At 41.7% G+C, this 15247-nt stretch overlaps 1 protein-coding gene across 7 annotated transcripts in view; it reads right to left on the bottom strand.

Annotated features, from left to right (window-relative positions):
* Positions 1-15247, bottom strand: part of LOC132908869 (teneurin-a) — a 709702-nt gene that overhangs the window by 279185 nt on the left and 415270 nt on the right. The window lies entirely within an intron of this gene.

Raw genomic sequence — 15247 nt, 5'->3', positions numbered from 1 at the left:
ATTCGGGTCCGATCGGCCGATAACGATATTTCATCGACGAGGGCGTACGCCTTGGGTGTTCGAAAAAACGTTGAAAGAATGGGTTCGAGGGGTAACGGGAAGCGTCACGTGCGCGAGATCTTGATCGTGTCGCCTCGTCGACGTGTCGGGACACGTGTTATTCGTGCTGACAGTTGCGCAGCGGAGATGGCCCTCGGATTACGCCGCCGTGAGGATAAATCCTCGAATGGGGCGCGCGACTTCTGGCTGCCCACGTCGATCCGAACACGGCTGAGCAGATACGCTCGTGAAACGCGAACTGACACGCAGATCGAGTCGATCTTCCTCCTCTAGTTATGTGGATGTGCGCAACACATTCGTCGGGGAAGATGAAAGTTAGCCAGGGAAGATGTGGGTGGATCATGATGTAACGTGTTTTTGGCTTTGAATGGAGTCGAGCTGGATTTCGTCCTAGTCGTTACAGAGTTGCTTCTGATGCTTTTTACGATCATCGGTGTTGATACAAATTGTTATTTATCGACGGTATTAATCGCGGATATTTTCGTATTATGATAGACCTTTAGTTATTTGAAGCCATTAGGCTACAAATAATTCGCGTAACAAGAATGTTCAAATAAATAAGATAAATTACGTTTCACTGTAACTGCATTTTTTCAAGCTAAGAAATCACGAACGAAGAATTATGAATTGCGAAGGCAATAGGTTGTAAGCAGACATCTTCAACAAATGTAGTAATATATACTCGACACATGTTCGACACTTGCCAAGGAAATCTGCCTAAACTTCCATACGTGACAGCAGGCGCGATAATCGAGCATATCTACGAGGAAGAAGCTATCGCGTCAGCGCACCAACGTACAGAGCCATAGACCGAGATGGTGTCGGTGCAATTTGGAAGAACGTAGACGCGTTCACCATAACCGCGCCGGATGCGTCCGGCCATATGGTATATGCACGGTTAAGCTGGGGTAGCTAACCGTTCTTTCACCTTTGAAAATATATGTTGTCGTTTTCCAAAATACATTTTTCAATGGCAAAGTCGTCACCTTGTGTTACAAAAGTGTCATGAATTCCTCTGATTCTTATTCTTTCCGACAAAAGAGAAATAGAGAAATTTGCAGCTTATCATTATCACTATCATTATGGTCCAAGTATATTTCATCTTAAAACTTGCCTATGCTCTGATTCACGGACACCAACGTTTCTCGAGTCGATGTTCCACGAATTCTAAAATATCCCTCGATTCATCCGCAGGGACACGAATACAGGATGGTAATGTTCCATGGATGCGACGATCCATCCCCAAGGTCGTCCCTGAAACTATGCAGAGCGTCATGCAAACGTACGGAGAGGAAAGTGACATGGACCGGCTGACTCTTCGTTGACCTCATCCTTTCCGGTTTCATCTGCTCCGCTCCCTCTGTCCCCTTTGACGGCGTGTATCCCCATAGCTGGCGTATCCCGAAGATCAATACACGCACTATGCTCTCCACCTCGCATGACTTCGTACGGATTCTTCATTCAGCGTCGACTGTTTTGTATTCCACCGGCCTTCGGAACGCTGTTTTCTTGGTCATTTATCGCGCGTTATACTCGTCGCCATGAATATCTAATAGATTCGCCCATTCCGTCCCGTTACGTTCCATTACTTTTTGCATTGTTATTCATAGATTATATCGGCAGGCTGTTGCTATGCGTTCCCATCGCAGTCGTTTCGTTAACGCGTATGTGCTTTTTGTCATCGACTTTGTTTTTAAACGAGGAAACGCGTCATTTCTCTGTGAAACGTTTTTGCGATAACATCGACGTTGAATGTCAGCGGAAAACGAAAGGGTTACTTAAAACGAAAGAGAAAACTTAAGATCGTTACACGATCGCGTAATCGCACGATGTTATCAAAAAACTATCATTAGGATTCCACGTTTGGCGATGAAACAGGACATTGAAATTTGATCGTATACGTAGAAAATTACTTTTACAGTTAACGTTAGTATTTAGGAAATTTAGGAAATAAATCTAACGTATCGTTAACGACGTATCAAAAATTGTACAGGGAACGACATTTCCTCAAATTGTATCGGAGACCCGGTTCAAACTAAAAAGGAAGCAACGTTTCGTCAAGTTCGAGCAAGATCCACGAAGCGTTCTCGGTTTTCCTTTTACATTCGATCCGTTAGCAAACGTATTTTCCGTGGGACAGTCGGGGAAACGGCGCGAGAAGGAAAGACAGAATTATGGAGATAGCATTAGAAAATTTATACGACAGCCGGCCCGAGTGGCTGCACGGAAGAAATATGTTCACCGGATAATCGGATTGAAGTTACTGCACATACGTAAATGCGCATCGGAAACACGTTATTCGGCTATTTTTAGAAGCTGTTTTCCACCTCATAACACTGAATTCGACGAGTGCTGGCTGGTCTGGGTCGGTATCGCGCCATCGAGCGCGCAACCTGCGAAGCGCAGCAAAATTTTACAGCCTCCCTTACCTCATTCCGCGAGTTGCATATTCCTGTCTTTTCCCGATATCTCGCGCGAAGATTTCCGCTTATCGCCCACCTATAATTTTATTCCATGTGTAATATTCCCGTTCTATAGAACGGAATCGCTCGAGTCAGAATTGACCACTTGAATATGGAAGGGTTTAGCGCCATTGGTGCGTTGAATATCTTCGCGGTACACGACAGCTTGGCATCGATACTACGATCGCAGTAATTAGTAGCTTTCTGAGTACGCAATAGGGCTTGATACAGCACTTCAAATGGCTGATGCTAGTTAGAATCGAATCTTATTTAAGAACTGGAATTATTAACATTAACCAATGATAGCTTTCACTGGATTTCAAGTACTCGCAGTACTCTAAAGTTTACGTAGAGAACTGTTGGATGACTGATCCTTTCTTGCAATTAGCCATGATTCACAAAGGAAACTTGAGACTCCTCTAAAACAAGTTACATTGTTGGCTTCAAAGCAACGTTACTGCTTCGTACTATATATACACTAATTAAATCAATGATAAGGCTTCTACAAACATAGCTTCAATTGCAACATTAACATTTCCAACATTTCCTGTGAAGGTAACCAAACATTAAGTAATAGAATACGATCACTATATGTATTTTGTAGATGCGATCAAATAAGACTAGTCATCTCCCTTTATCATTTCGAAAGTTGAATCGATCCGAGAAGTATATTCTACGTACTCGAGCACTGCGACGAATCCATTTTCGTTGCATCTAAATTATGTGAACTATGTGGTCAAAGATTCAGGCAGAACGTAAGCAAGCAATGAATACATTAAAACTTTATATGAGAAAAATATAACTCGTTATAGCAAACTACACTAATTAAAGCCCGAACGTCTAACAAATCCTCGCTCCTTTCTCATACATCGAATTAAAGATGAACAAATAGTTTGCTGGCAACTTGGCATTTAAATTACATCGGTGTAGCGAAGTGTACAACGCGATGGTTTGTCGCGAGCACAGTAACGATCCGTCGTGGTGATCGGAGTTAAAGAGAAGAGCCACAGAAGAGGAGGATGCGAGATAGAAAACGATGCGACGAACGTCGAACAACAACAGCGGAACCGAACGACGGGCAAGTTGACCAAAATGGAAACGAGTTTCTTCCTCGGCCCGTTTTACAATACCGTGCGAATGACACGCGCGGAAAACAGGTGGACACGAAAGTTGCACCACGTTGAACGCCCCTGGCACCACGATCATTCCCATGTTCATTAAAACGCAAACGAATTCCATGTGGAACGACGTCCACCACCGAAACGACCTGACTCGACCAGTTGTCCTGTCTTTTCGTCCTCGACCACAGGGATATCGTGTCGCCTGATATTCTCTGTTTCGCAGTAACTCGCCAGAATACGCGAGAACTCGAGAATATCGCGTTGGAGAGGAGGATGGTCAAACAGTGCAAAATTTGTACCTCTTCGGTCACTTAAAATTCTAATAAAGCGTCATTCTGTAAATCCTCAAGCATAAAAGTACAGGTACAAAGTTGTAAAGAACGTGAATGAAGCTGACGATGTACGAAATACGTTTCATCTTTCCTTAGATGTAAATTCTAGTATAATTACATTTTATGAGATATTTGCATCGTAATACATTACCTTAATTCCTAGTGTTTTATCGTCGTTAATTAACAATTTCGGCCATGTTTTACATACTATATAAATATCGATTGTCCTTTATGCAATGTAAAGGTTCAAACCAGCGTTTGAATTTTTACATTTCATGCACTCATTTCGAAGTTACCACTAGGATCATTTGAAGTCGGAAAGTTGCAATTGGTTATCCGGGGCAGCGACAGCTTCATCTACATTTTTTACCACTTTCCCATCACATTTGTTACAAATGATTGTACTTTTATTATATCTTAGGACACTGATTCTCGATTACAATTTTAGGTGCCTGAAGGAGCACAAATTTGACAATTTTCGACAATCCTCCTTTTCATTCAGATTGATCTTTGAATCTTGCAAATACGATCGATACTCCTTGGCGTAAGAATATCGAGACTATGCACGTTCCCTTGATATTTTAATACACCGAAATATTCTTCGTTAATCGCAGAAATAAGAGAGAACTCGAATATTTTCTTCTACAAGTACCAACGATATATTCCATTAAATACTTTACTAGATCGCAAGTACATATGCGCAATGCCAATTGATATTTTATGCATTTTCAAGGAAACCGTCGATGAAGATAAACCTTACAGTGCAGTGAAGTTCGCAACACCATTTCCAATCTCAGAATGGAATTCTTCCACGTTAAGTGGACGCTCGTTTGTACGAGACGAATAAACGAGGGTGTCGAGCGTACCAGCCCCTCTTCCTAACGGCTTTCGCCTCGATTCTTCTGCGTTCCCTGTCCAAGTTTCCCAAATTTCAACCCTAACGACCAGGCGCATACACAGGGCAATCAAATTCCGCGTTTCCGCTCGCGATATCTAAACATCACCCCTCCAGGAACTCAGAAGGAAGTCGCCGAAACGACTCTGCAGCTCGACGAGTTTCCGGTCGTCGAATCGGTTGTTGCGAATAAAGCCTTCCTGGCAGGCGAACTTCGCATTAGCATTTGAAAAAATCTACGGACCCTACTGTGTAAGCGTACACGTGGCAAACAGGGAGAGAAATGATGAGATAAAAGGAGAGGGGAGTAAAAGGGTAACATGCGAGGATAACAGGTTTCGAGATACAATCGTGTTAATGTGATTGGTGTATCGAAATTTTGTTGCGATAAACGATTGTTTCAGTGCAAAGTCAGAGTCTGAAAATTAATTATAGTTTTGATCATGCTTAACGAGTTCATGATGGATTGCTGGTGTCGGCAATCGATTCCTAACGATATTTAACAAAATTGTAACTTACAGGTGAATTCTATCGTTCTTTCTTTTTGCTTCTAATTTGTACAAGAAACGTAGGTAACATTTTGTGGAAGAAATCAGATAGTAACAGCCATTTAACTGCCATTTAAACATCAAACGATCCCAACTTTCCAACATTATTTCATCGTTTATACTATTTTCCAATTTATTATCTCCCTCTCTATCACTCGGCGAGTATTTGCCCAACGAAATATTCATAGCCTTCTCGTGTTCGTACAATAACCATCACGCTAGACCGACGCGGCATAATGATCCACACCGATATTGCTATCCTTGTAAGATGGAAAAAAAGGATAGTTGGGCAGGAATCGTTCCAGCAGACTCGCCAATTCGAAGAAGCCGCGATCCATCGATCCTATCGCTTCATTTTCGCGACGTTACGACCACGGAACGGCGTTACAACCTTTATCGGTGCTCGTCGATTACTTCCAGCGATCGATGGAACGAGTTACGTCGTCGTATCGCGTTGTGGAAGAAAGTACGGTGGAATCGATTTTCAAACACGAACAGAGAATAGAGATGGAAGCGGATGAAACAAACGATGATGTTACGTGCACGACAAAATTTTTGAATTTCCAGATTTATATGGTGAACACACTAGATGCAAAGTTAAAAGTTCAGAATCATTTTCTGCCTGTGATATTTTTATATCAGTTTATCTCTTGAATAAAGTAGATTAGAAGGGAATTCATTTTATCGAGATATGTATAATTTTGTGTGTTAGACTAGATTAGACGCGTAGTAGTGACACACGTATATGAATATGAGTGTCGTCTCGAAAAACAGATGACAGTCTGGTATGGAAGATGGTAAGACGAAGAAAGTGCTGAGACGCGTGCAAATGTATATCGACGGAGATCCTGGAAATCGTTCATGAAATAAGACTATAACTATTTTAATTTGAATTCTAAGTGTAACCTTAGTGTTCCTTTACTTTTATTTCGGCAATTAATATCCACAATTCTCAACACATTTCAAATAAGGTTTATTATAAAATAAACTCACATACCATAGTAATGTGTACACAAACACACACATATCTTCTCTATTCATTTGAAAAGTTGCGAAGTTTCGTGAAAGTTTGCAGAAGGAAAAAAAGAAGATTGCGGATGAAAGACGGCCGTCAGCGAGTTTCCGGCGAATCCGAAAAGTCGGTCGTCGCGGGCCACGTAAAACCGGTGGAACACCACCGGCAGCAACCAGGCCATCCCTCTTGCCGCCGCGTGCACACACGTACACGACTCGACGCCAGGGGATGGAAATATAGGCGGTCATCCCCTAAACCAAAGTAACGACAGCCGACGCCGCCGGCGTCCATACGTCTTCTCCCTAAACCGTCCAATAAATCGAAGAAATCGATTGCTGATTGAATGGAAGCAAGTAGATTGCCATTTACTTTCTCTCTTCGTTCCGTGACGTTCCGAATTCTTCTCTTCGTACGTCTTTCTCGACCACCTCTCGGCGCGACCTCTTAGAAGCCAGACGAGCTCGGTGCGCGCGTGTGAATTTTTTCGCGAAATTTAAAAAATGATTTCGTAGTTTGAAAGGTGCATTCCTCTCGACTATAGTCTATAGAGGGATGTGATTTCGTTTATCGAACGCGTAACGGAAGGAAGTAACGATGATAGATGGTGGCTGCTTCGCGTCGATTAAAATTTCAGTGTCCCAGATTGACTGGTTCTCGGGGTCGGGGTTGCCTTTAGTTTTCGAAGCAAGTGGAAACACGTCCTTTGGGAGGCCGGTGATTTGTAGGTACTTTAAGGGTTGCTCGTCGGTTTGCGAGTTGGAAAGGTACAAAGACGAATCGCGGCGAGCTCTGGATATACCATCGTTGGCCACCATTCAACGCGGTATTTGCTTTTCGCTCCTGCGCTTCCGTTTTGCTCGTAGACGCTCGCCTGCATGTTTCATGCCCGAGTTTTCGAACATTGTAACTCTTCTAACGTAGAAAGAAATATCGATTCTGTCAGAAGCACCAGGTTTATTGATCCACAATCTTGACACGAACCTCGGACACTTCAACACATTGCACATTAAATATGGTACTATCAAGTGTCATTATTCTAAAGTCACTTCCAACTATCGTCGTTTGTTATTCGGCCGATAATTATTCTCGATAGTGTACCTATACGTATGTACGCCCCGTAAAATCGCAAAACTTTCTTCTCATATTTCTCACACAAATGATATTTCATATTTCTTTCGAAAATAAAATATTGGGTTGGCAGCTAAGTGATTTGGCATTACTACTTAATGACAAGATCCGCAATAGACAAACTCGAAGATGGTATCCCGCTGGGGGTAGCCATCCACATGTTATTTAGCAATAAAGCTAGAAATGTCCAGCTGGACAAATTGCAAAATACAAATTAAATAATAAAAAAAAATTTCTTCCCTATATACATTTTACTTGTCAAAATCGTTTTCAGCCTTCCTATTAAACAAAGACGTCTATAAAATCTATATTCATTACATCTCGGAGACGTTTATATTGTTCGATATCGAGCAAACACCTAGCAACCAAATAAGCTAACCTCACCAGGAATTAACATCAACCGTCTCGTTCCGGTTGACGTTAATATGGATCGAAGAAGCCGAGTAACAAGTTGTAGAAATTTCGTCTTCGACGTTCCCTCCAGACGCCGTAGAGTCGACGCGTGTGACGTCGATCTCAGCTGTATACTCAATCGCGAACAACATATTGCGCCTGATACGCTATTCCGGCTTAAATAATACAGGACAAGGCTGTAATTCGCGGGGGACCGTCAACGTCAACGTTCCCCCTCGCGAATCGGAATTACGAAGGGAGCACAAGGAATTTCAAGGGGTTACACCGATCGTTGATCGGTCTATCGCGAGCGAAACGAGGATGGAACACGAATTATGTGGACGAGATGGAGAGGTGGGACGACAAGGGGTGATTTTAAATGATCCACGGACGAACGTTCGCATTTCTGACATGGATAATGCAATGGGAATGCTCGGGATGCGCAGCTGCAGAAAATTAAAAACGCAAGTGGAAATCGATGGCGCGAATTACTCGATCTTTCCTTCTAGTAGGGGGATTTTGTATTAATTTACTTGTAAATGGGGCAAGGATTGAATTATTGTTGATAAATTGCAAGTAGTTTATAATGCCTGGTGTGTGCAAACTATAGGGTTATTAACGTGGAGAAAGGAATAAATTTTAGTATTTTTTTGGTTCGGTATTTCGTGAAGAAAAATTGGAAGGATAAAAATCTCCATATATTGTTTTAGTACCTTAATCTACAATTAGATCGCAACATAAATTCATCGTGTTTTTATTATACCATCGAGCGAAGGAAAGGGGACGAATATATGTTACAACCTACTGTATGTCAGAAGAGATACAGAATCGTATAGAATACAAATCCACTCATCAGCGTAATACACCAGCTCTGTTAAAATTCTCTCTCTATATATATCTACGTACAAATATACGTAGCTACATACATGTCTGTATAAAATTCCTAGTTGCAACATCAACGAATCCTCCACGTGAAAACGAAGCTATCCTAACGATCACGAGCAGTGAACAAAAGCCTTGCCAAATATCTAATGCCGATATCTATACCGTTCCTCCGTTTATCAGCGTTTTTATCGCGTCAGCCTGTTGGAAGTTGGCGACTCGCGATTCCACCGCCACGCTCGATCGATCACATCCGCATCCCGGATGCATCAGCGACGCGCGTATCGAACTCCGCGTTCTCCGGGTCGAAAGTTGGCCGATGGCGAATACGAACCGACAGCCAGAGAGATTGATAAAGTCCGCTGAAGCAGAGAAGGCTACAGGGGGTACGAAGTTGGTAACGAATTTGTAGACAATATTTGAGGCGGGACGAGCCACGTGCAACCTGATATCCATCTTTTATGACACCGTTCAGATTCAATTTGCTTCTCAATATCAACGAAAGCTGAGCTGCTTCGACTCGAGCCCGGACACGATCGTGTCTCTATCCTTTTCTATCGAACGCCATGTTACTAGACGCTCGTCTCTGTTCGAACTCAGGCGACTCTGGTTTATAGGATACTCGAGTCGTTGTGCCGTTGTTGCAATATATTTCTGCAACTTAGAAATATTACATGACGAACGAGGGACTTGGCCAACGTAATCTTTATCTACTATCGATAAAGATGGAGGACGCTATCAGAAACCGATCGCGTGTTCGATGCTCCTTGCCCTACGTACTTGCTTTCTATCGATGGGACGTGTGTGTAATTGACGAGGCGATGTATTCGCTCGGACAGCAGCGTTTTAACAGATGAAGATAAAGTTGCGTGGATAGGAAGAATTAATGTCGCGTGACTAATCGTTCGATCGTATGTTCGAGCTTTGAACGTAGATTTGGTGAGAATTGCGACACGCCAGTGAAATATTTGGCAGATTCATTTTCCAATGATACACGTGCCATACATTTTCCTGACTTCTACAAAATCTAACGAAATTTTAGGCTAACGTTGCATACCATTTCGTAAAAAATAACATCGATCGATTCTACGATTCTCAACCAGCCATGATTCACTGTTGTAATTAACTTCTCGAGAAAAGTAGCAATATAGTAGATATATGAATAAGGAGCATTAGAACGAACCACGTGAAACGATTAAATTCGCGTAAAGAAAATCTAATTTAGTTAGCTTACTGAATGTAACTGTATGCCAATTATAAAATTATTAATGATTATACTCGAATTTTGACTTTGACGTAATCGAGGCGCAAATTATCATGGAGAATTGGTAACGAGACGTCTGACAGCAATACGTGTAAGCTTAATAATGATTTCATTCTTTTGTTGTCACTAGAGTTTTTCTAATGAGGCTTGAGCGACAGCTATGTTTCCCAATTGCATTTTGCTATTCATACGTCGAGCACGTGACGGTGAAAATGACAATTAGCGTTTCAGTTGAAATGTACAGTTCGGATGGAATTATATGCAGATTATTAACGTCCGCTTGTCCATTCTTTACCGTTGAATTCGCGTTCCTCGAAATACGTATCGTCGCAGCATTTTTGGATCACTTTACGAAACTTTTGCAACTTCCGCCTATACAATACAAAATACGATATAGAAATTTCTTTCTTCTTTGGAGATAAGAGAAAATTTTTACGTGTAAAGGAAACAAAAACTTCTACGAACTCATTTCCTATGTATATTTTCCTTATTTTCTTCGTTATTATTAAATAATCTTGGATTAAAAATCCAAGTCGCTCATAATTCGTGCAAGTTCCAGTATCCCTTCAAAATTAATTTCTCTCATTTTCCCAAGTCATTGCCTGATAAAATGAAATCATACTCTCAATGCAGGTCGGGAACGAAGCGCGGCAAATATGAATCTCATTTACAATGCAGATTATGTACGCATTTCGATATAATATGAAAATACTTTATTCGAATGCAATTATTTATATTTCAATATGTTTCACCTGTTGCCGTACACAAGTAATTAAGCAACTAACTTCAGCTGCATCAATTAATAAAAATGCTATAAAACAGTGACCGGTCTTAAACGGTTTTAAATTTACTAGGAAACCGTAACCTGGCAACTTGTCCTGTTAAAAATCTTCTTTCGGCAATGAACCAGTTGTTCTTGAATCTGATATTTTAGAACGCGTATCTTAGTACAATCGTGTAATATTCGTCTTCAAACAGCATACATTCTACGCGATATAATACGCAGAAAATGGATCGAACAAACGCACGATAACTTGTGGTAGGAAGAGAATTAAAGTAAACCAGATGACGCTGCCTGGTGTGTTGCCTCCTTTTCTGATGCTCGACACGACGCGTTCCACGATAAATTCTATAAGTTAAATTCAACGCTAACTCGGAACCCTCTTCCTGTGTATGCCATCTTCTCAATTTTCGGTAACAATCGAATTGGCCCGGTTTCCGCTCCGAGGAACGAAACTTCGTAATTGTCCGTGTCGTTGAACGCCGGTTGTACATCGCGTGGCTGTTCCCAATCGAGCGAAGAACGCGGTGCGGCGCGGCGCGACGGCGACGGAACGACTGGCGAAATTGGAAAACGGTCGATCGCGGATAGAAGAGGCCTGTATTCACAAGTCGCGAGCGGATATCTAGCTGTATCGAGGCGCATTATCGAAGAGAGCAGCGCGGAATAATAAAACGGATCGGCGCGCTCGATAAGAAAGGATACGACGCGAATCGAACACCGGGGCTCCCGCTAATAATGCAGACATCGCGATCCTCCTCGAGCGTTTTCACCGTTAAAGCGCTTAAATAATCGTTTATTCCGAAGGGAATTCGTAGTCGCACCGATAGGAGCCGGCGATCTCGAGGATATTGCCTTGCGAACGTGTTATTGGAAACGGCACGAATAGCTACGCCGTGTGCGAGAGCGCGTTAGAGAGCGAGCTTTCGTTCCTTTCGTTCGTCTTCGATGTGTGAATCATTTTAAAATTAAATATTATAATAGTTATCGAACTCTACAACGTGGAATTTCATTGATTTAACTACTTCGCGATATAAAGTTTTTCACGCAATGTATCGAAGAGGTGGAAGAATCTTCGCTCAGGAAAAGGTTATTCCACTAGTTTAATAGAAGATTTTATTCCTAGATATTATTAAATAGAATTTATTTATGACATATTATAGAGTATTCTGTATGAAATTGAGGGTGAAAGATGTCATAGATATCGAATGATAAAATCCGTGAAAAAAAAGTTTAATCAATCTTACAAATATACACTTTTCCTCGTTTTATATCATAAAAAAATTAATGGTACGTAGAAATCTTTTATTCTATTCGAATCATACGTTGTTCCGTGATATTATTTCGCATAATACCTTAAAAAACCCGAAAATTCCATGAAACCAAAGAGAAAATTGGATATCATTTCCAAAGGTAACGAAAAAAGGTAGGATCAGTCTGGAGAGCGAATCAGCCGATAATTAATGACGGGGAACAATTTAGTTCTTTCGCGAAGTGAGACCGCGCGTTAGCTCGTCTTTTTTCCCAGTCGCGTACGACTCCATCTTTGCGACGGGGAAAAAATGGGTCTCGTTACCGGATATACGTGTAATTAATAGCGGCCACGGATCGGACTAATCAAAAAACCGTGGACACGGGAGAGGAGCTCTTCAGCATGCGTAAAGCTGTCGAAAAAGAGGAGAAAATTAGACTGCTTTTATTAGTCCCGGCCTTCGCGTTCGACAAATACAGATGCAAATGTAAAAATGGCTCGAACTCAACCGGACCGGAAACCTGTTTCATTCATATTCATCCTGGCCGTTGGTCGCCGCTGTGATGCTGGTCGTAGAATTTCTTCCATCGCGACAGTCACATTCAATCAACATCGTACCTATTTCTACAGGCTGCTTCAGCGTATGAGTCACTAAATTATAGGGCTCCTCTTTGGTCATGGTAACCAGAATAATATAAATTTATATAATTCTATATCGTGGATCGTATTAACAATATCGTTGCTGAGCGTGTTAAATTATTAAACAAGTGTGTTTTTAATATCAGAAGGCTGTTTCGGAACAAGAGTTACTGAATGATACGAAAGAGGTTAGAATATTCGGTGAACGTTACCCCAGGCAAGACTTTCTTCCTTTTGATTCCCTAGAATCTAAGGTGGTTCTACAAACGTGTCTTTAACGCGCAATAAATTTTGTAATGTTCGATTTAATAAACGCGATTTTATCGTATTTCGATTTCGATGCATCTTACCTTTCGGTATACCAATAAACGTATCATAAGCCATAACCTAAGCAAAAATTTTCATAGAAAAGTATTCGCCGAAAACGAATGAACTATGTGCGTGTATTCGTGTCCATACGATCTTCTAAAAGCACTGCGATATTTACTGCTGGATCAAGGTTGTTTGGTCACCTGTTTCTGAAACGCTCCATACACGAGCGCGTTTACGATCTACACGCTAGAGAGGTATATACAGTCGACTGGTATGGAAATAAACTGATGGCATGGAATTTTTTGCGTTCGCGTTGCGGAGGGTGGGAAGGAGGTGGAGAACGTGAAATCGACGTCCCTCGTCGAATGTTTGGCGAAATATTTTATGCGTTCTATGGGATCATCGCGTATTTACGCGTCGAGTCGCGAGAGCGCACCACCGTCGTGGAAAAAGCCACGGGGATTTCCGAATCGCCGGCTGTTTGCGCTTCGATTTGTACCTACCTGGCAGCGGTTAAACGTTAGGTTACTTTTTGACGTAGTTAGGGGATTCGATGGAATTTTAACTTCAATTTTTTCCTAGAGGGTTCAATGCAGTTCGATATGTTGCATTTAAACGGGACCAGGGTAAAAGCGATTAAGGAATATTCCAGAAAGAAACCAAGATTATTTGATGGATCCTTTTTCGTCGAATAATTTTGTTTCATTATTTGGATACCGTTGGAACACTTTTGTCGTGTATCACTCGATATCGATTTTATTCACAAGTCTTCCTTCGTCCAGTTACATTACACATTTTTAGATTCATCATTCACGTTTATAAATCTTTCAACTTTTACAGTTTCACAATTTTCATATAACTTGCGATTTTTGCACAAGATAGATTGAAAATTGTTGTGGAAAAGTGGTGCGAGTAATAACAAAGCAAAATTTACGTCGTAATATAATAGGTTCCATTGTAACTTGCAAGCAGCGAGAAAAGCTATTTCCTCGTCACAGAATCTGGAACGACTACCGAATTCTCGACTATTTCCTGTGAAACGAAAGGCGACGATCACACTGGCAATGTTATCGCACGAATAAGGATCGAATCAGACCGCGGAACGCAGCGATCCGTGTTTCAGTGGCGCGGCCTGCTAGCTCGGGGCCGAGCTAAAGGCGAGTTTCCGTAATTCCTGCTGATCCAATTACGCTAACGTAGGGAATATGTTGGCACGCTGGGCGCGGCTATAAGCGCACGATTTCTAAACAAAGCACGAACGCCGAAACGCTAACCACTCTCCGCCATCCATATTCTTTAACCGCATCCAGCCGACTAATTCAAACTCAAATAAAAGAGTTTCAAACAAGAGGAAAGGAAACTTCCTGCTAGCTACCTGGACGAACCTTAGGTAAATATCATGCCTTGTTTCTAGTAGAATTCATTTTCATGTGTTGAGAATTATATATAAGATATATAACGATTAAAAAAAAATGCAAGCAGGATTTTTAATAAGTAAGTTGGATGAATGATCGTGATGTTGCTACTATGGAATAAATGTCGATATTAAGCGAGCAATAAAACAATTCTAAAGAAGAAAAAGGACGCTTCACTGTCTCGTATCAGCAATAGCCGAAACCGAATGGTAAAATGCAGAGCAGAAAAAATATTACAAAGGGATTTCCATGTAAAAGATATTAAAATACATGAACAAGAACGTATGTAGAGCAGCAGTAGTGGTACCAATAACACCACTTTGTTCGTTCAATAGCAAACGCGATCAAATATTTCACCGATACATTCCGTCGTCGTTGGTCGTATAAACGGACAATATTCAGCGAAAACTGTTTACATACGTGCGGAATCGATAGCCGCTTGTTGCGTCCTCGCGAGCCGCGTTTCTTCCATCCGACGTAAACACGAGCCAAGGCACTCGAAATTCGGTTCTCGCTGGTTTCGCACAGAGCCGTGTGCAAAGGGCACGTAGCCAGTCGCCTTTGTGCAACGGAAGAGGCCAGAGCCTCTCGTCTCGCTTTTATTAGATCCTTGTAGTGACTACGTGTGCATGAATACGAAACTTCGGCCGACATAGGCGCGCGCGTGCCTTACCAAGCTACAACGATAAATCTTTATAAATTTCGCTGTTTCTTAATCCCCGCGAATTAAAGGGCATATGTCACCGCA

This window comes from Bombus pascuorum, chromosome 1 (assembly GCF_905332965.1).
Source record: "Bombus pascuorum chromosome 1, iyBomPasc1.1, whole genome shotgun sequence".
In the NCBI taxonomy this organism is placed as follows: Eukaryota; Metazoa; Arthropoda; class Insecta; order Hymenoptera; family Apidae; genus Bombus; species Bombus pascuorum.
Note: the sequence above shows the minus strand (reverse complement) of the source record. Positions and strands in the feature narration are given on the sequence as shown.